Source organism: Adiantum capillus-veneris, chromosome 9 (genome assembly GCF_014529385.1).
Source record: "Adiantum capillus-veneris isolate H3 chromosome 9, ASM1452938v2, whole genome shotgun sequence".
Taxonomy (NCBI): Eukaryota; Viridiplantae; Streptophyta; class Polypodiopsida; order Polypodiales; family Pteridaceae; genus Adiantum; species Adiantum capillus-veneris.
The window spans coordinates 9,282,875-9,307,716 of NC_140939.1; positions in this window are offsets into that span (position 1 = coordinate 9,282,875).

Genomic DNA, 24,842 nt, shown 5'->3' on the forward strand with positions numbered 1-24,842 from the left:
CCAAAAATAACCTGGCCCCAAATACTCCATCTTGCACCAAGGATTAGGAGACAATGGACGAAGATGGTAAGTACTAGAAAGTCAAGACCAAGCGTAGTTAGAGATATCTCTGGGAGGAATCTTGCTACAAAAACAAAAGCGAGGAAATCCCTACAAAATATGTAAACAACACGGTACAAGCTATAAACGACAAATCTTCATACCTAACGACTTGCACAAATCCATAGTCGAGCTAAACGCGAGCAAAGAGAGACAAAGAACGAGAAGGAGCAAGAGAGAGCGTGCAACGCACTTCCTAGAGAGGAGTGCTATGCCGGCACGGCAAGAGGGAAGAGAGGAGAGGAGAGAAGAAGGCACAAGCACTAGGTGCAATCTTCCCCTGTGCAAGAGTCACTATTTCCCTCTTGCACATATTTGATTTATAGATTTCTTGAATGGTCAAATTGAGTACAAACCGGTCGTCCGGTCATAAATGGCCAAATCTCGTAAAAGAGGACATGAATAATAAATTATAAACTATAATATCCTTTGGAGATCCTTTCACATAACTGTTAGCCTTTTCCACCTACTAGCTGCAATAAATAGTAAAATATCAACTCCATAACATACCTCTCCATCAAAAAGCAATTGTCCTCAGTTGCAAAGATAAGAATTTGCAAACAATACTCGTCAAAAATAGTGATTAGTATTCTTGGTTAGGAACATGTCATAATAGAAGGGAAAAAGGATTAAACTAAATAACATTGTTGTCTGTCGTCATCCAGATACTACCTATTCTAGTGTCCCATACCACTAGAATAAGCAGTGTATGTCATACCCTGATGAATCACGATATCATTGGTCACACTCATCATTGAATAATCAATTCTCATCAATCTCAAGTCCAATTATACGTCGTGAAAGAAAATCATCATATACCCATTCCAAATCCAAATCCAAATATCTGCCGACATATATCCATTTCAAATCTTAATTCAAATATCTTTATTTTGTATACCTGGGTAACAAAATCATACCAGTTATAGTGGTGGCCGAGCACTATAGCATGATTTTGTGATTGGTGTTGCCTAAATTGGCAAATATACGCCAATAAGACGTGAAACCTAACTCGAAAAATTTACACTAATACTGCCTAAATCGGAGAATCTGTATTTGATATTGTTTAAAAATCATGAGTCTGCAATTTATTAGTGTGCTGCTGATGGATCTTCACTAAGATGGATATCTACACACTGCCTAAATCAACGAATCTGTGTGTCCGTGACTAATGGACTAGACTAGGCATAAAGAATATAACATTTATCACAGGTGTAAGACCAATTTGGAGTATGTTTGAGTAGGAGGGTACTTACAAACTGTTGTGGACTATCATAGAGCACCTAAGCTCACCTGATAGCTGCATAGCTAAATCATCTCAATGAAAATCCCTCTCAATACAATTGGAATCCATGACCTCAGCAGTGTTTGAGTATTCAACCTAGAGCACATTGTATAGAAATGAAATAGAGAAATGAGATATTTGATGTACATACTTGTTTGGAGGTGATAACAACATAGAAGTGCCCACCTAGCCAAGGCGCCAGTTGGGTTAGCCGGACAAAGTTTTGATGTGGTCACATTATTTTTCCGATGTTTAATACATCAAACCCTATAAAAGCCTAATGATAATTGTTTATGTCAAGTCTAAGTCAAAGATGTAATTTTTCCAATGATGTATGTAAAGGTCCATGAGAAGTTGGCCGCCGGCCACTTTAGGAAGCCCTAGGTATATAATATAGCAAGGTTAGTGGGAAAGGGATATTATTTTTTGAAGATAAGTGACTATTGCTGTACGCACAGAGAGGGACCTCTTGGCTCCAACTTGTAATCATCGCTATTGTGGCTACGGTATCCAAATTCAGTTTTGTTTATTGCATTGTATTCTTCTTACTGTGCTCTTTCATTCAAGTGTAAGCATTCAAGATTTGGTGTAGGTATCAAACGCAACTGTTGTGGCCTTAAATCGCTGTTTTGAGTGTTTATATGCATATTTTATGTTTTTTTGACCCCAAGGACCCAAAAATGACCCTTTAGGATCATCCGTTTACTGTTTTTGCGTACTTTGGGACAAACGATCACGATATGTGTACCCATCCAGAATGTTGTGACAGTGATAGGATATGTTCCTGATAGTCCCCTGTAGCTTCCCTTCAAGTTTCGTGCGAATCCGATATGATTTGCATGGTAAACAGGCGTGATGACTGTAGAGCTGCGTAGAAGGACATAGGCAGATTACTTGGCTTTAGTGCGTTTGATTTTCTTGTAGAGTTAGTAGTTGCATCTATTCGAGTTCACTTCATTAGGATTGACACCCTAGTGAGTTTCCATGCCTCATCCGAGTCGCTTCCTTGGTATTGATATTTATGTTGATGCGTGAAGGCTATGCTATGGACGTTCGTCGCGACGACCCCCAAACATTGGCACCGTTGCCGGGGAATGAATCTTAGGTGATGAGTAACTGAGTGCGTATTCATAGTTTTTTATTGTTCCAAAAGATAATTTCCATTCCATTTACATTTCAGTGAAGCATCTAGACAGGGGTTTAGTGCTTAGTGGAGTCTAGGGTCGGTGGACTGGCTAGATCTACTCTTGAAAGATATAGGGAGTTGTGAGTGAGGTTGCTTTAAGCATTTTTTCTCTTCAAATTTCTTTGTATTGATTGAGTACTGATCCATCATCCGTTTTTTACACTGTTTGTTTTGTTTGATTCATTTTCTTATGTTCTTTCATTTCTGTACTTAGGAGTAGGATAAGTAAATCACGTTCCAGTCAGATTTGGGGAAAAAGATAGAGTCAAAAACACCAGAAAACCATAACTTTGGCAAAAGGCCCGTAAGACTCTGAAATTAGAAAATCTGACCAAACAAAGCTGAAATTGATTCAAATCACAAAGTGGTAGCACCAAACACTGGGAAATACTTGTCAGAGAGAGCCTGTAAAATTTCATCAGATTTGGCTCTAGTACTATGATCGTGATCGGTGCACCTCAGTGTCAGAATTGTACAAGATTTGACATGTGCCTTCCTGATAAGATTCTAAACAAGTTTGTCTAAATCAACCACACCCAAAAACATCAAAAATCAAGGAAATCAAACCACTTGGGTAAAACTAGCCTGACAGACCCAGAAACTGTAAAATCTTGACTTTTGGTGATCCAAATGCAAAAATACTTGGGGGATAGCCTTAAAACATCAGTGTCTACAAGCATGCGAAATTTGGTTAAATTTGGGCTCAGAACTACGATCGCGATCGGTGTACCTCAGTCCCAGATCCGACCTAGATTTGACCCACACATACACCTAAGTTATATAAGATACTAGGAGATGTCAAAATTTAAAAAAACTCACCAAAATAGACAAAAACAGTAGACAGTCAGAAAACCACTACAGCAGACCAAGATCTGGTAAAAACTTGACTTTTTCTTGTCCAAATTCAAAAATATTTGAGGAGTAGACTATACATATCATTGTCTACCATATCCACAAGTTTCACTTGAAAAGGAGTTAGAACTGCGATCATGATCGGTGTACCCCAGTGACATTTTGAGTTGAGACTTGGTGAGTAGGTAGCTGACATCTAATGCAACATATTTTCCAAAAGGAGCAAGGTCAAAAAAGCAAAAGAAAGTGGTCAAAAGTCCCAGTTACACAATTAGGCCAATAACCACAAAACCACCTGAGATTTGGGTTTTCATTGGTCAAAACATCTCCAAATTCAAAAAATACAAAGACCAAGATGGACCATGCTACAAGTGTGGAGGTAATCATTGGGCCAAGAATTGTTCTCGTGTAGAGATAATTGGATATTGTTTGGAGTGTGCCATTACACACGTTTTTTCCTAATTGTCCAAAACACCCAAACAAACAGGGGAAAACAACAATGAATGTTGTGGGAGTGTTACCTTCTCTAAGTGGATGAAAGGAAGAACCCAAAATTCTTGTGAAGGTAGTGACTAGAGCCCAAGTAAAAGAAAATGCGGAGGACCAAGCTAATGAGGAGAAAGATCAACAACCCAAACAAGGGGAAACAACTAGTGTGTCAGTGAGGACTAGGAGAAAATCCTGGAAATCCAAAAGAGACAGAATTAAAGCAAAAACAATTACAAATCAAACTGCACTACAAACAGAATTACAAGAGACAAAGGAGCAGATAAAACAAGAATGGGAAAACAAAACGGTGGTGAGCGATAAGCAACCAAGGAAGGCATCTTCCGGAGGATCTCTGTTGGTAGACAAAGTCCTATAGCCATTAGATGCTGCACTGGAAGCATATGAGGCTAGATTGAAACCCAACCAAACCCTAGAGCAACGAGGGATGAAATATCCTCATGCTGAGGTAGAGACTGAGAGGTTGAAAATGTGTAAGGAATTGGTAAAAATTTGACAGGCAATGATGGAGCCTAAAGCATCAATTCCACCTCCAGAAAAAAAACCAAAAAGTGTTGGATTGAAATGCCTAAGGCAAAGATTGTTGAAACATTAACTCAAAGAAACATTGAGCTAGAATCACAAAAGGATGTGCAAGAAAAGACTGCAACACAAGAAACCAACAACCTAGAAATTCAACTAAATGATCAAGTAGTGGCCAGCACCACTAACGATACAAGGTCAAGATCACAATTTATGGCACCTATACCAGAGATAGATGAGCCATGGCCAAATGAATTGTGGGAAGCAATTAGAAGTGCAAAAGATGGAAGTGCGACTTTCCAATCTGCACCCATAACTGAGGTCAATACAAGGCATGAAGTCTATCAGGGAGACATTCAATCTCTAAATGGAGATGCAGGGACGGAAGTTTCAATTGAAAGCAAACCAGAGTCCTTGAAGACCTTACCCTCATCCATAGGATAACATGAGGTAGACTCAGAGACTAGAGTGGTGCCATCTCAGAGGAAAGCCATGTCCAAGATGATGGATACAAAGAGTATGCAAGAGTTGATGTCAGCTCCAATACAATGCACCATTACTCTATCTGAACTGCTTAAGATTAGACCACATGTATGGGATGAAGTAGGCAACAATTTGGGGAAGGTGGGATTAAAGATACCTCTTCAAGATCTACCCTCAAATGAACAATAAAAAAAAAACTCAACAAGAAAGTGCAAACGCTAAACCTGTGCCAATAAACAAGGTGGGGGAATATTGTGAAGGAGAAGAATGAAACACCACCTTACCTGTGGAATACAAAGGAGTTAAAACATTGGCTACACTTGATAGTGGGGCTGGAGTAGCCATAGCCACAAAAGAAATTTGGGAAAAATGGGGTAGACCAGCACTTAGGAAAACTAGAATGAAGCTGCAACTTGCAGATGGATACACGGAAAAACCTTTGGGTATCCTACAAAAAATTATTGTGACTTCTTGTGTAATTGAATATGAACATACATTTGCAATAGTAGATTTTGGAAAAGGAAACAATTTTGATATCATTTTAGGAAGACCTTTCATGCGTCAACTTAAGATGGTTCAAGATTGGGTCTATGACTATATCTACTTGAGACATAAAAAGATCACCACAAAAACAAGCATAAAAGACCATAGCTATAGAGATGTGAATAGAATTCCTTTAGAATAAATTGACTCTACTATAGTCAATGGAAAAGAGATACCTGCGTGGCTACAAACCAAACAAGAACTTTGGATGTGTGGTGCTTCGAAGTGTGGAAGCTAAGTGAAGGAGGATTGCATCCTAGAAAGATCAATGTACGATGAAGCTTACATACCGGAACCCTTTCCAGAGCAATTATTTGAGTCATTTGGACGGACTCAAATATTGGCAACCTTGGATGTGTGTGTAAATGAGCTAACTCCAACCAAGTTTTGTGATGAAGAAGGCTACGACCTAGTTTCATGTTTTATGTTGAAAGTGCTGAGAAATGCTAATGAGATTCGTGAGAATAAAAATAGAGGGACAAATAGCTATGTCATGGAGGATGCTGCACAAACACAAACTAGGAGAGCAATACAACCATGTGGAGATGTCATCATTGACATACTTCAAGAGTCAACAACATCTACTCCAAAGAAACTAACTTCAAATGATGCAAAGTTGAAAGCACAGGAAGAATCAGATGTGCAAAGCTCCACATCAAGAGATGTTCTACAAACTCAAGATCAAAGGAAGAATGAGGAAGAAGCCAAAGATGAAAAATATCCCACATTGATCAAATTCAATTTATGCGGACAAACAGGGCTCAAGGTTACATGTTCGGCCGCAATTGATCCTTATGCTACTAAGAATATAATGTCATATGGCACTTGGATAATGATGGGAAAGCCAAAAATTAAAGAAGTGGAGGAAAGAGTATACACCATTCCTAAAACACCAATCCCAGGTTTTGGCATAGCGGAGACAATACTCAAGTTGAGTCATGGGGAGTTCAAAGACAACTTCAACATAGTTGACTCACATCACATCAAAGAAAGTCTAGTCCTAACAAAGAGTTGGAAGAATATCTTCTTCGGGCAACAACCAACCATCTGCAGTAGAAAAAGCTAAGGCCAAACTAAACATTGAATAAGATCATCCTCGCAAGTCACTTTTACCTTCGACAAGCCCACATCAAAGCTCAAGAAAATCCTCTACGCCAAGAACGAAAGCTTCAACAATGCAATGGATCCCTAAACAAAAGATTTTGCAACCCAAATCTCCATCGCAGCAAAGTCTCCAAAAGAAACAAAGAAATGTCAATCAGGTGTTGGTATCCAAGGAACACATTAAAGTCAAAGATCCAATTTGGATACACTCTCAAGAACAATATCAACAACAAAAGGCGACAGGGTGGGTGGACTCAAATGATGTTTGGGCCAAAAAGCCCAAGGTAACGGCATGGAACTTCTCACCCTTACAAAGAAACCCCACAAAGAACAAGCCAAGCATTCAACGCAAGACAACCAACTCAACTAGGAGAAAGAAGAAGAAAACGAAAAGAGCTTCAAAAAAGAAAACAATACAGCAAATATGGGTACCAACGTCAAAGATTTATCAAGCTACCCAACAAGGCCAAATGAAGACAAAGAATAGAATGGTTTCCGTCAAGCTACTTGAAGCACAAGGATTCTATGAAGGTAACACCCAAATATGGTTACCCAAAGTAGTTGATCAACCTAGAGCCACTAATACCAACCAAGTAGCAAAGGACCCCACACAAAGACAATCAACAACAACAAAGAACCAATGGAGACTAAGCACAACCCGAAGGGAGAAACAACCTCAAAATGGATCCCTCATCTTCTACTACAAAAGCAAGGATTTTACAATGGTAATAGCCAAGTATGGATACAAAAGCCTAGTGTCCAGCAAGTCAAGGGAGCAACTCATGAAGCAAGAACAAAGTGGGTCCCAAAACAACTATTGAAAACTCAGGCTCCTCACAAAGAAGAAAAAGTAAAGGTACAACAATGCGGCCTCCTTACGGAACATCCCATGCAACAAAAGAAGCTAGAGGAGTCAAAGTATGCCAACGTACTTGAAAAGATGGTGGGATCCAAAGAACAAAGCAATGATAGAGGCCTTAATCTCAAGAACTTATGGAATTGGGTTTCAGGCCATGAACAGGTAAGTCCAACTCGCCATTAAAAATACATGGCATAAAAGTCAAGAGTCGGGCAGCTGAGCCACTAAATGAGCAAGGCATTAGTCCCAAAGCTTCAAGTAATATTCTTTGTGGTCTAAGAGTCTTAGCTATTCTAGGTACTGCTCAAGGTGGAGGAGTTGAGCATATTTATGTTGTGTCGCTCATGCTGGTATAGGTGAGCATAAGAGTCCAAGTCTATGTATTTTAAGTTTGGTAAAGTGAAGAAGAGAGTCCAAAAGACACTCACGCACTATGCATAGTGAGTAATGAGTGGAGAAGCTTCAACATCAAAAACCCTTCTTGGAAATGTGGAAGCTATTGAGATGTCCTTGGATATCACATGTACTACATTTGTTCCTTGAAGCACCCAACAACTCATTTTTCACACCGCATGATTTTCTTGAAAGAACTCTTGTGTGCATATAGAGTTTCCCATAATTGGCACTTGCATTACACACTCTTACTTTATTTCTCCCAAGCACTCACCTTGCATGAACATGTACTCAACTTCCAAGTGTTCAACCCCAATAAGAGTGTATACCAAAGGCATTTTTTCCCACTAGGTTTTTCCCTTTGGCCATTCAGGTTCTAGACCCTAATTTAGAAACACCCATCACTATTCTATTGTATATATTCCTTCCATCAAATGAAACCAATAAAGAATTTGTTACGCGATCTTCAAAGAGATAAAGTGGGGCCACATTGTTCTCAACTACGCTTCAACAAGAGCAGCTCTTATCTTCAAAGATACCAACAAAGCTCTATTGACAAAGAGGCAAAGAAAATCAAATTGGAGATGCCGGTGCACACATATCAAAGTCTCAAACATTTTGAGATACGAGCTCCAATAAAAAGTCAACTGCACCAGGAGGCAACGTATCCAAAGAAGCAGGTATCATCGACCAACTGCACAAATGGAAAGGTAAAGCAGGATGTGAAGCAACATGCACAAATGCCTCGTCCACAACATCCAAATCACAAAGAACACATGTTCATCAATCAAAGGAAAATGGGCACCCCATTTGAACAAGCAAAACATGCCAGATATAACTCAATCAAGGAAGGGGGGAGTCTCATCAGCAAGAAGACCAGACTACAAATGGTCGTGTCAAGGGACAACACGAGCTAGGAAGGGGGGCGTTTTTGGAGGTGATAACAACATACAAGTGCCCACCTAGCCAAGGCGCCCGTTGGGTCAGCCGGCCAAAGTTTTGATGTGGTCACATTATTTTTCCGATGTTTAATACATCAAACCCTGTAAAAGCCTAATGAAAATCGTCTATGTCAAGTCTAAGTCAAAGATGTAATATTTCAAATGATGTATGTAACGGTCCATGAGAAGTTGGCCGCCGGCCACTTTAGAAAGCCCTAGGTATATAATACACTAAGGTTAGTGGGAAAGGGAGATTATTTTTTGAAGATAAGTGACTATTGCTGTACGCACAGAGAGCGACCTCTTGGCTCCAGCTTGTAATCATCGCTATTGTGGCTACGGTAATCCAAATTCAGTTTTGTTTATTGCATTGTGTTCTTCTTACTCTGCTCTTTCATTCAAGTGTAAGCATTCAAGATTTGGTGTAGGTATCAAACGCAATTGTTGTGGCCTTAAATCGCTGTTTTGAGTGTTTATATGCGTATTTTATGTTGTTTTGATCCTAGGAGAGGCTTTAGGGACCCAAAAATGACCCTTTAGGATCATTCGTTTACTATTTTTACGTACTTTGGGATGAACGATCACGATCCGTGTACCCATCCAGAATACTGTGACAGTGATAGGATATGCTCCTGATAGTCCCCTGTAGCTTCCCTTTAAGTTTCATGCGAATCCGATATGATTTGCATGGTAAACAGGTGTGATGACTGTAGAGCTGTGTAGAAGGACATAGGCAGATTACTTGGCTTTAGTGCGTCTGATTTTCTTGTAGAGTTAGTAGTTACATCTCTTCGAGTTCGCTTCATTAGGATTGACACCCTAGTGAGTTTCCATGCCTCATCCGAGTCGCTTCCCTGGTATTGATATTTATGTTGATGCTTGAAGGCTATGTTATGGACGTCCGTCGTGGCGACCTGCAAAGAATACCAGTAGGGTATACTGTATTTAAGAATATATATATACGAGTGTTGGAATATGGGGATAGGTACAAGTGTTTCCACTAGCAAACTTACACCAAAGTATAGCTAACTGTTTCAAAATGTGTTAGTGTGAGGGTTAACAATTGGCGATGAACTTTGCAATGACAACTATAGAAGGGATTAGTATACAACTGAGAAAAATGTGAGTGAACTGAGCAAAACAAAAAAAATTTCATTTCTAATTTAATAGCATAGATCAACTAGTGCCACTAGCCAAAAAAAAAAAAACAAAAGAAGAAAAATAGAAAAACAAAGTTGTGACTTGTTGTCGTTGGCCAAAGAAAAATATTTAAGTATGACATTTTGATGAACTCATGACATGAAGCGGAAAAATTGATAGAGAAGATAAAATTGCGTTGACTACTTATCGAGGTTGATTGTGATGAGCGTTTGAAATTGTGTGTGTATATATGTGTTTTTTTTAATTGAATAAAATTAATAGAAAGGGAATTGACGAGTGTGTAGTCATAATATCATGAGCATACATGATGGGAAGGCCAGACGATAGATAGTAGATTGATCCAACAAATAATTATCAACACAAAATTAGTTTGATCTTATCTGATCTTTCCTAAAAGTCTCCATTTACGATAGGCATTTTTAGACATAAAATTATGTAGGATAATATCGAATTTTTGTGCATCAAAAGAATGCATTGCAAAACCACCTACTTAAGTGTCTCGTTTAAACTTGTAGTAGGTGGTATGGGAGTCTGGAGCATATAAAAATTACCTAAACTAAGCTAAAGAATGCCTTAAAAGTCAGATAATGTAGACCACACAAGGTATAGCCATGTCATTCAAAATTAGGACGAAGTAAATGTCTAATGAGCGTGATTAAAAAAAGAAGAATCCATCAAGTAGAGATTCTAGTTTGCATATTAATGAGACACTCACGATGTGTGTGTGTGTGTGTGTGTGTGTGGGTGTGTGTGCATATAGCATTTGAATTGACAAGTGAGTGTGTGTGTGGGTGTCAAAAAGTCATCAACTTGTGAGGTGTGGACAATCCAATACAAAGGTAGGGCCCGCAATGTGGTTGAGGGGGGAAAGATAGAGAGAAAAAGAAATGAAATGTTATATTAACCATCTTCCAAAGGCCTATGGGACCAGAGTGATACAATCCTTATGGATCTAGTACAATGTTTGGGTACAAGATAAGATGAAATAACATGAAAGAAACTATTACAACTAAAAACCTAAAGAAGTCAAGTCATCATCATCGTCAATGCTTGATGTAATGGTAATAGGTGTGAGCGGACATCAACGTCAAGCCAATGGTTTGTGGGCAGAGCAAAATAAAAAATGGATATTGACAAGTTTTAACTGAAACTTGGTTGACATGGATGATTCTCATGAACAAATATGGAAATTTATGAATGAGAAGACTTTGTCTTGTAATGCTAGCTATGACTACTGGGGAAAAAAAAGTGGATGACTTACCAATTGCATCCCTATCGTACTTTGTTAGGCCATTTGTAGTGAGCCACACATGATAAATATCTTTAGTGGTATGTCACTCTTAAATTCGAGACAATATGTGTGGTTCTAGCTATCTGAAGTGATTCATGAAGCTTTAGAAATGAAAAGTAGTGAAAAGGGAAATTCTATGTCCACCAGTGTGATCAGGTGAGTGTGTGCATCGTAGAGGTAAGGCTAGCAATGATAATTTTTCTTGGAACTCCTTTGATTAGCATCATTATGGCAAGGATTTGTTTTATATTCTTGGACATTGTCACAGTCGCCTTGCCTTAGGTACCTTATCTAATGTTGATGATGATGACTTGGATCTTTATCCGCAGCCCATGGTAGATCCTAAAGAATGTCATGCCACGTGCATTCTTGCCAATATTCTTGGTCTACCCGGGTTTTGAAAACCTGTAGTCACGAGCTCAGCAACCAATGGGAAGGAGCCCAAGAAGTCACGAGGGTTTGTAGAGGTGAAAGAATTTTATCCAGTGATGTGGGTCATTGTAAAATGATGGATCCTATCATATACCACCCATAGATTGCCGTCACACCAAACCGTTATGTCCTCACATCAACAAATCGAGCCTCCCTACTATCCGTTGTCACGTCAACGAGGCCGAGAACGTGATGTGTGTATATGCAGGGCAAATAGTGCTCACAAAATTGTCGTTCCACTAGAGAGCCAAGCCATCCAAGGTTGTTGTATCAAATAACCTAAAGAAGTCGGCGGGCCATGAAAAAGTTGGCAATCACAATCAGTGCAATGCACATGCGGCATACTAGAGAGGTTTGAGTGACAATGGACACAATCGACTAGAGCGTCCGAGGGTGTCTACGACAGTCTGTAGGTGGGGGTGCTAACTATAGTACTAGCCCAAAAGGGGGGGTAGAGGGTAGCTGGAGTTAGTTTGTACGTGGTGGATATTGTACACGAATGCAGTCCACCGAAAAAGTATGAGAGCCGCAAATGTTGGTGTGATTCCAAATCTGTATGGAGGGTTGCGTAGGTGAATGTCAGGAAGAGATTGGTGCCTGCATTGTTTGGAGGCCAAAGTGGATTGCATGGTGCGTGGTTCCTCCATGTAAACATGCACTACGGTGAACTACCATGCAGAGGGGTGGGGGGAAAAAGCAAGAATGCATGGAGGGAGGGAGAGAGTGAGAGAGGAAGTCAGACGATGACTCGATGTAGGGGGTGGCTGCCTTGCATGTAACTCAATGGCTGTAGGTTTGTGTGCATGTGTACTCCACAAGGGAGATACAAAAAGACACTCACGTGACTCACTGAGAGAGAGAGAGAGAGAGAGAGAGAGAGAGAGAGAGAGAGAGAGAGAGAGAGAGAGAGAGAGAGAGAGAGAGAGAGAGAGAGAGAGAGAGAGAGAGAGAGAGAGAGAGCAAGAGGATTTTCATCGATGCCAACTGAGAGTGGGTGGGTGTTCACCTGTCTAGAGAAGGGGAGAGAGAAAGAGTGGTGTGCATGCTTGTTTAGTGAACAAAACTAGAGAGAGAGACAATTGCAGGGTGGTCGTTATTCGACTAGGGAGAGAGCTAAGAGAGATTTGGGTGATTGTGTCTCCACATGCATCACAAATTTCCACCAAACAACTGCATGAATTCCAAGCCACTAACTCCTCCAACTTGGCCGGATGCCAGTTTCCAAGACTTCATGCTCGTGTTTGAGCTAATCCTATTTATTTGGCATTACGGGTCACTCTTGCTAAAGTCAGGAGTGGAAGGGGCTATTGGGAAACAGAAGGGCCTCACGCATGGGACTCTAAGAATAGATAGAGCGAGAAGGGGAGAAGCCTTTTCTTGATCTACTATTCTCCTTTGAGACCTTTGGAGTCTCCTAGGGAAATAACCCACGTCCAATAAAAAATGTAGCTCCATGGATTAATTTAACTACTGAAAAATAAAATCTTATTCTTCGTCTTCTACATCAAACTCTAGATATACTCAACAAGGTCTCTTGGACCATTTCCTCCATCCTTTTGAAGGGACTACAAAATCCGTTGGAGGTGCTTCTTACAAGGAAAGCATCACAAAGGTCACTTGCGATCTAAAAATTTATCCTCCCTATACTTCTTGTTCTTCATCATATTCTAGATAATTAAGTATTCTTCTTGATCATATACAATTAGATGGGCACACTACTAGTCACTCTCTCAATGAGTTATATCGATACTTATGTGCATATATTAACATTATTCAAGCTTTGCTAATGATATGAAAACTGGCACTTCTGGTATCCGCTGAGTCAAATATCTTTCATGGATTACAAATTATTGAAAGGCTAGCACTAAAATACTCTAAAATTTTCAAGGAACAACTAATTATATCAAGCGGGAGTAAGACAATAAAGTTAAACAAAATAGAAAAGAATTCAATTAGTACACTTATCTAATATAGAATCGCACAAATCTACGTTCTAACTAGGAGCATAGCCTATGGTTCTAATACCACTACCACAAACGAAAGCAAGAAAAGCCCTGCAAAATATGTAAATAACATGCTGCAAGATATAAATGAAAAATCTGCATACATGACGAATCGCACAAATCCATAGTCGAGCTAAACGCGAGCAGAGAGAGACAGAGAACAAGATAGAGTGAGAGAGAGCATGTAGCACATCTCCTAGAGCGGAGTGCTACGCTGACATGGTGAGAGAGAAGAGAGGAGAGGAGAGAAGAATATACAAGCAATGGGTGCAATCTCCCCCTGTGCAACAGTCACCATTTCCCTCTTGCACATATTTGATTTATAGGTTTCTTGAATGGTCAAATTGAGTAAAAACTGGCCGGTCGGTCATAAATGACTAAATATCATAAAAGAGCACTTGAATAATAAATTATAAAATATAATATCCTTTGGAGATCCTTTCGCATAACCCTTATCCTTTTCCACATGTCAGTTGTGCAATAAATAGTAAAATCTCAATCCTATAACAAATCTAGACGACATCCTACCTATCATGGATGCCCACATCAAGAGGTAACTTATCTCAAACATCTACATAGATGGCAACACACAAATATGCATCATGAGTGAGAAAATGATGCACCATATAGGCCTAGAGGTAAGTAGGCTGGCAAATTGCCGAGCTAAAATGGAAAATAAAATCAAAGTGAAATGCATAGGCATTGTGAATGCAATCAAGGTGAAGCCATTCAGCACAGAAGTGGACATAGACATTTTTGTCATGCCATACAAAGGGGAGGGCTACCCTATCATTCTCAAAAGGCCATGGCTCATGGCTATGGAGGCTAAGCAGGACTAGAGTATCGAAATGATCCAAATGAAGGATGCTAAGGGAAAGCCCATATTCTACGACATGAAGACTGATAAGCAACGCAACATGATCTTGGAGGCATCAGAAGATGATTCCACCAGTGACTCTTCGACCACCTCGGGAGAAGGTATGACAACAATTGAGGAGAGTGAGAGTAGCATCGAAGTGATGGGAGTCATCCTCAAAGATCCAAAGAGATTGACACAATCTAAAGCACCACCAGAGAACCAAGAGGGACTATCATGTATCCAACCCTTGGTGGATACAAGTAAGTTACATCGGATGCTCTCTAGCGAGTTAGCTAGGAAGAGAGAGAAGAATACATCTCTATGCTGGGTAACTTCACCACACTTTTCATTGATGGTTATGACAAGATCATAGGCATCACAGTGGTGCAGCATCACAAAAGACTCAAGGAAGGAAGTAACCCTGTAGTGAAAAAGCTCAGAAGGCTTGGGGTAATTCACCAAGAGGTATTGCTCAAAGAGGTGAGGAATTTTCTACAGGTAGGTTTAATTTACCCCGTCAAAGACTCAAAGTGGGTCTCTCCAATGATTGTCACGCCAAAGAAAAATGGTAAGTGGAGGGTTTGTGTGCATGTGAGTTTCCCCACCTCGTCGTCTCAAATGATGGATCTGATGGTAAACCTGGTGGCCACTAGATCTACAACGGAAGCAAATGAAATGGTTTACAGTTCATCTAGCGGACGATCCCTCATCACAAAGTGAATCGAATTCGAGCCTACTAGCATTGAGATCTAGTTCCAACCCGCAGGGGAAGCACGATTAACTTATCTAGCGATCCTAAGACCCACCATCCAAGAGGAGATAAGTCTCGAGTGCCTTTTCCCCCATAGCTTTTAGAGGCACGTACACTTGAGACTTCGTTGCTCTTGGGGCAATGAGTAAAACTAGCGTCAATTTATAGTACTATGGAGACGGAGAGTTCCCGACCAATCGGGACCACCCTTCTCATAGGCATTGGCAACCTGAGCCAAGCTTCCACTTTCCACCCCATACTCACATTCCTTTTTGTTATCTAATTACTACCACATATGGTTGTTCAGCACATAAGTTTATTGATTAGTTTCCGATTCACAAGTTCCTTAATACAGCCCTTCAACCAGTATTGCAAAGCGGCACCAAGACAGTAATTCTGGTAAAAATTTTACTCAAACTTATAAGATTCCAATGCTGTGGAGGTACAACATCCGTCCTCCAGTGAGAGTTTACTCCTCCCGTTATCGCCTAGTTGCCCGTATAACTAGGTATGTCCACCGCTTAACCAGGAGACGTGGACATTCCCACCGCATAGAACGCAAGACGTGGGTTCCCACCACTTAACCAACAGACATGGGTATCCACCGCTTAAACAATAGTCGTGGATTCAAGAGCCCTTAGCCAGGAACTCTGCCCCTGTGATCAGGAAGGGGTTCATACCAGTATCAACATTGGAAATAGAAATGAACAGGCCGAGCTAAATTTTCCCTAGAAAACATTCTTTCCTATCTCAAACAGTATATCCAACAATCATTCTTTCCTACTTGTCAATTAAGATATATTTCAATTCAAATGCCGTGAACTCCATTGGATTTCTCCAACATGTTTAGGGATATTTTCTTTGCTAACTTATCGAATGCAATGTTAAACTAAAGAAAACTTGAATTAAAAATTTGACCTACCTCCACAATTTCCTCGTCATTGCTCCGTGAGTTGACCGGTACTTGGTCGACCATGGGAGCTTTCCCCTTCCCATTTGTGTTGCTTGTCCTAGCCTCGCGGTCGTGGGAACCATCGAAACGAGTTCTCTTTACCAGGGCCATGTTATACTCACTACTTAAATTGACAACTTGGAAAAAGAAAGATAATATTCGAGATCACATACAACCAAAGTGACGGATTAGTTTCAATAAGGAAACTCCTTTATACGAGAGGTTTGATTACTTCAAGACATAGAGATTTCTGATAGCCCCTTACTTGTTCTATGGAAATTGGCCCTAAGGTTAATTATTTGGCCTAGATAATTAAGAATTCCAGATTTCTACTTGATCTATTTACTAGAGATGAATTAGGCATGCTTAATCACTTCCCAATGCAAGTAGAGATTTGCAGATTTACCGCATGCATAGGTGAGAGGATTACTTTTTCCTAGTGGATTAATTGTGGAATTAGTTACACTAATTACATCCTAATATTTGAACAGTTTGTATCTAAACATAGCTATATAAACATTGTGTGGTAATATGATGAAATAGACTAACCTTATCATATTGCTGGCTTGATTCTATCATTCATTAACTATAATGACTTAGTGGATAATTCTCTTATTGCTAATCATACATTAATCTATGATTAGGAGAGGTTAATTTTTTGCATAATTGACAATTAGAATTAAGAATGTGCAATGGAATAATCATATAGCAATTTAGAGAGTGTCTAATGAGAAATTTAATTGTGATTATGCATACTAGCAGCGGAATTATGAGAATATTAGAGAGGGAATTACAACAAGCATGAACTAAATCAAAAATTACCGAGGTTACGACTGAATTCCTCTCAAAATTCTGATGCAACGGCCTCCTTGAGACGAGAAACGGGCAGAACCTTCCCTCGTAGCTCCTCTTCCAAAGAGTGTGTGTGTGGCAGCACCTCCCCAAGGTGTGTGTGTAGGTGTGTGTGTGTGTATACTGAATGTGTGTGTGAGCATATATGTGCTTGTAAGTGTGTGAGCATGCTCTTATATAGGATCACAAGCTCAAAATTTTGAAATCACCTTCTATGCTGGTCTGGAGTCCACTCAAGCCTTCAAGGGCAGGGTTACTTGCATGGGGTGCATGGGCTCCAAAGTGTCCCATTTGCTATTCTAACTCACTCACTCACTATCTCTCAAGCTGGGAAAGTAGCCCTCGAGCCCTATCTGTGTGTGAGGGCGTCCTCTAGCTGCTATATCAATCCAGCAGTGGCCTGGAGCCTCTTCCCACACAACTTTCGAGCCCCGGTGCCTCCCCGCACAACCTTAGGAAAAATTGTTTTTAATCCTAGACGGGCAATTCTAATCAGATTTTGATGCCAAAATTTGCTATGGTAAGCTAGAAATAAGGTGCATAATCCGAAGTACCTGCCATATTTAGCAGCCCTCAACGTCCAAAAATGCATTTTTTTCAAATTTGGGGTACGGGTGCAATTTTTCGAGACGGTCAAAATTGACGGGTCGGGTGATCAAAAACTTACTATTTCTGGAAAATTTTCACAAAAATTATTTTAATTCACTTTTTTGTAAGCTTTATGACATTCTAAACATCATGACATCGGCATATTTTGGAAAACTGCTAAAAATAGTGACTTTTTCCATTATGTTTATTCCATGGTACAATGTTGCTCTTTTTGTTCGGGGTCAGAGACCTTACAACCTTACAACCTCCCCAAAGAGCTTCAAGTCGGTTGTTCAAGGGGTCGATGAGTCCTTGGCAAAACCGTGCTACTTGCTGTTCCAATGTCATCATAGGTGCATATCTCCGAAGTGTGACGAACTTCGAGTAGTATTCTTTGATGGAAGAAGTCAGTTGTCGAAGTGAGAAAAACTCATTCATCTTCAAGGCTTTGTGAGTGGGTGGTAAGTATCGCTAAATCACAGCAGCCTTGATGTCTTCCCATGAATGGGAAGATCCCTTGATATCCAAGTCCCAACAATGTTGTTTCCACTAGATCTAGGCATCGCTAGACAAGCGGAACATCGCAAGCATGGTTTGGTTCTCAGGTTGAGTTCCCGCAGCTTCAAAATAGTCTTCCATTGCTTCCATCAATACTTCCGCATCTCTCTCCACATTAACCCCTTTGCCTTTAAAGGTTGGAGGCTGAGCTTGCTTAAGGAGAAGCTTTTTCTCCTGAACGGCGGTATATAGTGCACTAGACGGTACCTATCCAATGGTATAAAAATCATTACTACAGCACTCTTCTCAAATGAACCTAGGCTTTTCCATACTCAAGAAGAAATTTAACTTTTTGGGCTTAACCAGCCTACTTAATCTGTACAGCTATCACCAAGGATCTAACTATTCCACCATTAGTTTAAATTCCATTGAATACATCCAAAATTGTCCGATAAATAATGGTAGAAACTTTACTCGAGAGCTTTGATCCATACTTATAACTTTATGTGCATCAACAGTCTACCTACCCGCAGCACTAGTCGCACCAACGACTTCTCAAAAAACATCATGTGGAGCCCACAGAATCCCAACAAGCTCAACGAGTAAAATTCTTTAACATCATTCAAGAGACAACCCACTAGAAGATCGAATGTCATTATTCTGGGAAACATCATGCTCAAGCTTTGAGTATAAGCTATCCTACTATCCCTTCTTTTATAAAATTTCAAACAACATCATTTTTCAGTTTGTAAACCTATAGCTCTAATACTAGGTGTGAGGTCCCCACCCCGTTGTCTCAAACGACGGATATGATGGTAAACCTGGTGGCAACTAGATCTACAACAGAAGCAAACGAAGTGGTTTATGGTTCATCTATCGGACGATCTCTCATCACAAAGTGAATCGTGTGCGAGCCTACTAGCATCGACATCTAGTTCCACCTAGCAGGGGAAGCGTGATTAACTTATCTAGCGATCCTAAGACCCACCTTCAAGAGGAGAGAAGTCTCGCGTGTCTTTTTTCCGATAGCTTTCAGAGGCACGTACACTTGAGACTTCGCCGCTCTTGCGGCAATGACTAATTCTAGCATCAATTTATAGTACTAAGGGAACGGAGAGTTCCTGATCAATCGGAACCACCCTTCTCATAGGCATTGGCAACCGGAGCCAAGTCCCCCACTTTCTACCCCATACTCATACTTCCTGTTGGTTATCTAGTTACTACCACACATGGTTGTTCAACACATAAGTTCATTGATTAGTTTTCGATTCACAAGTTCTTTAATACAGTCCTTCAACCAGTATTGCAAAGCGGCACCAGGATAGTAATTCTGGTAAAAATTTTACTAAAACTTATTCATTAAGATTCCAATGCTCTGAAGGTACAACATCCCTCCTCCAGTGAGAGTTTACTCCTCCCGTTATCGCCTAGTTGCCCGTACAACTAGGTATGTCCACCGCTTAACCAGGAGACGTGGACATTCCCACCGCATAGAACGCAAGACGTGGGTTCCCACCGCTTAATCAGCAGACGTGGGTATCCACCGCTTAAACAACAGTCGTGGATTCAAGAGCCCTTAACCAGGAACTCTATCGCCTGTGATCAGGGAGGGGTTTGAACTAGTATCAACATTGGAAATAGAAATGAACAGGCCAAGCTAAATTTCCCTAGTAAACATTCTTTCCTATCTCAAATAGTATATCCAACAATCATTCTTTCCTACTTGTTAATTAAGATATATTTCAATTCAAATGCCGTGAACTCCATTGGATTTCTCCAACATGTTTAGGGATATGTTCTTTCCTAAATTATCGAATGCAATGTTAAACTAAGCAAAACTTGAATTTAAAATGTGACCTACAACCATAATTTCCTCGTTATTGCTCCGTGAGTTGGCCGGTACTTGGTCGACCATGGGAGCTTTTCCCTTCCCATTTGTGTTTCTTGTCCAAGCCTCGCGGTCGTGGGAACCACCGAAACCAGTTCTCTTTATCGGGGCCATATTATACTCACTATTTAAATTGACAACTTGGAAAAAGAAAGCTAATATTCGAGATCACATACAACCAAAGTGACGGATTAGTTTCAATAAGGAAACTCCTTTATACGAGAGGTTTGATTACTTCAAGACATAGAGATTTCTGATAGCCCCTTACTTGTTCTATGGAAATTGGCCCTAAGGTTAATTATTTGGCCTAGATAATTAAGAATTCCAGATTTCTACTTGATCTATTTACTAGAGATGAATTAGGCATGCTTAATCACTTCCCAATGCAAGTAGAGATTTGCAGATTTACCGCATGCATAGGTGAGAGGATTACTTTTTCCTAGGGGATTAATTGTGGAATTAGTTACACTAATTACATCCTAATATTGGAACAGTTTGAATCTAAACATAGCTATATAAACATTGTGTGGTAATATGATGAAATAGACTAACCTTATCATATTGCTGGCTTGATTCTATCATTCATTAACTATAATGACTTAGTGGATAATTCTCTTATTGCTAATCATACATTAATCTATGATTAGGAGAGGTTAATTTTTTGCATAATTGACAATTAGAATTAAGAATGTGCAATGGAATAATCATATAGAAATTTAGAGAGTGTCTAATGAGAAATTTAACTGTGATTATGCATACTAGCAGTGGAATTATGAGAATATTAGAGAGGGAATTACAACAAGCATGAACTAAATCGAAAATTATCGAGGTTATGGCTGAATTTCTCTCGAAATTCTGATGCAAGGGCCTCCTTGAGACTAGAAACGCGCAACACCTTCCCTCCTAGCTTCTATTCCGAAGACTATGTGTGTGGTAGCACCTCCCAAAGGTGTGTGTGTATGTGTGTGTGTGTGTGTATACTGAATGTGTGTGTGAGCATATATGTGCTTGTCAGTGTGTGAGCATGCTATTATATAGATTCACAAGCTCAAAATTTTGAAATCACCTGCTATGCTCAAGCCTTCATGGGCAGGGTTACTTGCATGGGGTGCATGGGCTGTAAAGTGTCCCATTTGCTATTCTAACTCACTCACTCACTATCTCTCAAGCTGGGAAAGTAGCCCAGGAGCCCTATCTGTGTGTGAGGGCGCCCTCTACCTGCCATATCAACTCAGAAGTGGCTTGGAGGCTGGAGCTGGCTCCCACACAGCTCCCGAGCCCCGGTGCCTCCCCGCACAACCTTAGGAAAAATTGTTTTTAATCCTAGATGTGCAATTCTAATTAGATTTTGATGCTAAAACTTGCTATGCTAAGATAGAACTAAGGTGCATAATCCCAAGTACTTGCCATACTTAGCAGCCCTCCGCGTCCAAAAATGCATTTTTTCCAAATTTGGGGTACGGGTTCAATTTTTCGAGACGGTCAAAACTGACGGGTCGAGTGACCAAAAACTTACTATTTTTGGAAAATTTCCACAAAAATTGTTTTAATTCTTTTTTGTAAGCTTTATGAAATTCTAAACATCATGGCATCAATAGATTTTGGAAAACTGCTAAAAATAGTGACTTTTTCCATTATGTTTATTCCTTGGTACAATGGTGCTCTTTTTGGTCGGGGTCAGAGACCTTACAACCTCCCGAGCGTGAAAAATTTGAGATGTCCTCATCTCATGAATACATCTGGATAAAATCTATGCTAAGTACTTAGGTACATATATCCTTTGTCTAAAGTAAAAACATCCTTTGATAATAGAATAGTCTTTAGCTTTATACGTCTTATTCTGCTGAACTTTGATGAGATCTTGGTGCTTGAATTATTTCTCACTAGGATTAGAAGTTGTAGCATACAGAGCTGCTCTCTCATCAGCTTCGTCACCCACAGTTGGTTGTCTCACTGCGGCAGTAGCGAAAGCTCCACTTCCTTGTCCTATGTTTCCTCTTCCTCGGCCTCCTCTTGCGTTTCGTTGACCTCGCCCGTTGACGTTCAGAGGTACATTATTAGCACCGGATTTTTGGGAAATTCTTTTTGGACATCGGCTTTTGTAATGTCCATACTCCTAGCACTCAAAGCATCTTATATTTGGAAACTCGGTAGCTGCCGTAGTAGCTACTACCGGACGATGGTCGTATGCAGGGTTGATTGGTATGTTACTCCAATTGTCTGGCTTGGCCCTCTTTGACAAATAGTATTGACTATCTTGGGTAGTCCTCTGAATCTCTTTAGCTAACGGTTTGGCCCTTAGCAAGGCATCTTGCAGAATTGCTGGCCTGAGAGCTTCTAGTCGGTTGTGTAAAGAATGAGGATGCAAGATAGCTACACAAGACAAGCACAAAGCACACAGAGATGGAAAGCTTCTTCTTCTTCCCATAGAAAAGAGAGTACAAAATGACTAAGTGCTAAAGCTGAAAAGTAGCACATATGTACATGCGGTCACTAAGTGTGAACACGCTAGAAGCGTACTAGGCTGGCACTATAAGTGTAGTCCAGCTGTAGAATCACTGGCAGAGATCCTCCGTATCGGTAACCTAACGCGCCAGTGAGTAAATGCCGTAAGCGGCCAAGACCCGTAGTGGATGCGAACTCAAGATGTAGAACTCGACAACTCAACACTCCCCCTCGATCTCTGCATGTCGCAGAGTCCAAGCATAGTCCGGAAACGTCGAAGCTTCTCAGCTCCGAGGGCCTTGGTAAAGATATCCGCTATCTGCTGCTCTATGATGACGTAGACCAAGTCGATGTCGCCCGCCAACACTCGCTCTCGAACGTAGTGGTAATGGACGTCTATGTGTTTTGTCCTGGCATGGAACACTGGGTTCCTAGCCAACTGCATGCTGCTGAGGTTGTCACAATGGACGACAATCTGATGGTCCACCTGCACTCCCAAGTCCTCAAGTAATGTGCGTAGCCAAGCTACCTCGCACGCTGCAACTGCTGCACCTCTGTACTCGGCCTCTGTGCTCGATAAAGCAACCGTAGGCTGCTTTTTGCTACTCCAAGTAACAGTAGCACTCCCAAAAGAGAACATGAAGCCACTCGTAAGTCTCCTATCAACAATGCTACCTGCCCAATCTGCATCTTTATACCCATACAATGCTAATGGCGCATCTGCTGCATAGAACAATGCGTAGTCAAGAGTCCCTTGCACATACCGAAGTGTGCGTCGTACTCCATCCAAATGTGGCTTCCTCGGAAGCTGCATGAACTGACTCTCCAAGCCTACTATGTAGCTCAAGTATGGCCTTGTGATAGTCAAGTAGATTAGACTACCCACAATCTTCCTGTACATCTTGACATCCTCAACAACATCACCCTTCTCTGTAATCAGCTTTGCATTCACATCCAAGGAAATAGAAATTGGCTTACAATCAGCCATACCATATTTTGACAACATGTCCAAAGCATACTGTCTCTGTGACAGCCATACACCCTCTGGAGTCCTGATCACCTCAATGCCAAGAAAGTAGCGCAACTCGCCCAAATCTTTCATTTCAAACTCCTGTTTGAGAAGACCCTTCACATGGTCAATCTCCATAGCATTGTCACCCACAATAATAAGGTCATCTACATATATGGTAATGACCACAATCCCCACATCACTCTCACGTACATAGAGTGAATGATCAGCATGAGCTCTCCTAAACCCAATACTGACATGATACTTGGCAATCCTGTCATACCATGCTCTAGAGCCCTGCTTCAAACCATACAAAGCCTTGAGAAGCCTGCATACATAATCTAGGTAACCTGGATCGACATAACCAGGTGGCTGATCCATATACACTTCCTCTTGCAACTCACCATTCAAGAAGGCATTCTTTACATCCATTTGATGCATAATCCATCCTCTAGATGCAGCCACTGCTATGATAGCTCTCACAGTCGTCATCTTTGCCACTGGAGCAAAGGTCTCCTCATAGTCTATGCCATACGTCTGTGCATAACCCTTTGCGACCAGCCTTGCCTTGTGATGCTCAATGTTACCATCAGCCTTATGCTTGGTCTTATACACCCATTTACAGCCAATAGCTTTCTTGCCACTTGGCAATGGCACCAACTCCCATGTGTCGTTTGCTTCCAATGCAGCCATCTCTTCATTCATTGCATCATCCCAATGCACATTTCCAACTGCATCCTCAAAACATGTGGGCTCCACATCCTGTATCACCTTAGCCATGTAGGCTTGGTGATGCGCTAGATACCCATCATAAGTCAATTTTTGAACTGGATTTTTGACTCTGCTAGATCTGCGCGGTCCTGGGTCACTCCTTTGCCCTCTAGCATCTTCTTGTACTTTCCTTACACCAGGTGTCCTGACAGCCAGAATTCCAAATTACTCATCAAGAATTTGTTCAGAACCATCTGAATCCATGTCTACATGTGAAAACCCTGATGATGCATCATCCATAAAGGGAGGTTCATCAACCTTTTCCTTTCCTTTTCGTGATACATTTCCTATACCTGTTGGTGGAGTAACCTGCGTACATAGTCTACCATTCCATGGCTTCTGAACAGAGCCATGAGAAGAGGACTCTTGTGGTCCACTCAAAACCTGTGACCATGGCCTCACATTTTGTACAACCACATCATCTTTTACATCAATCCCAATAGTGCCATGTGCATTACTATACCAGCTGCTCATCTCATCAAAGACTACATCTCTGCTCACTCGTAATTCTCGTGTAGTAGGATTCTAGCACTTGTACCCCTTTTGTTCAAGGGAATATCCCACAAGAATA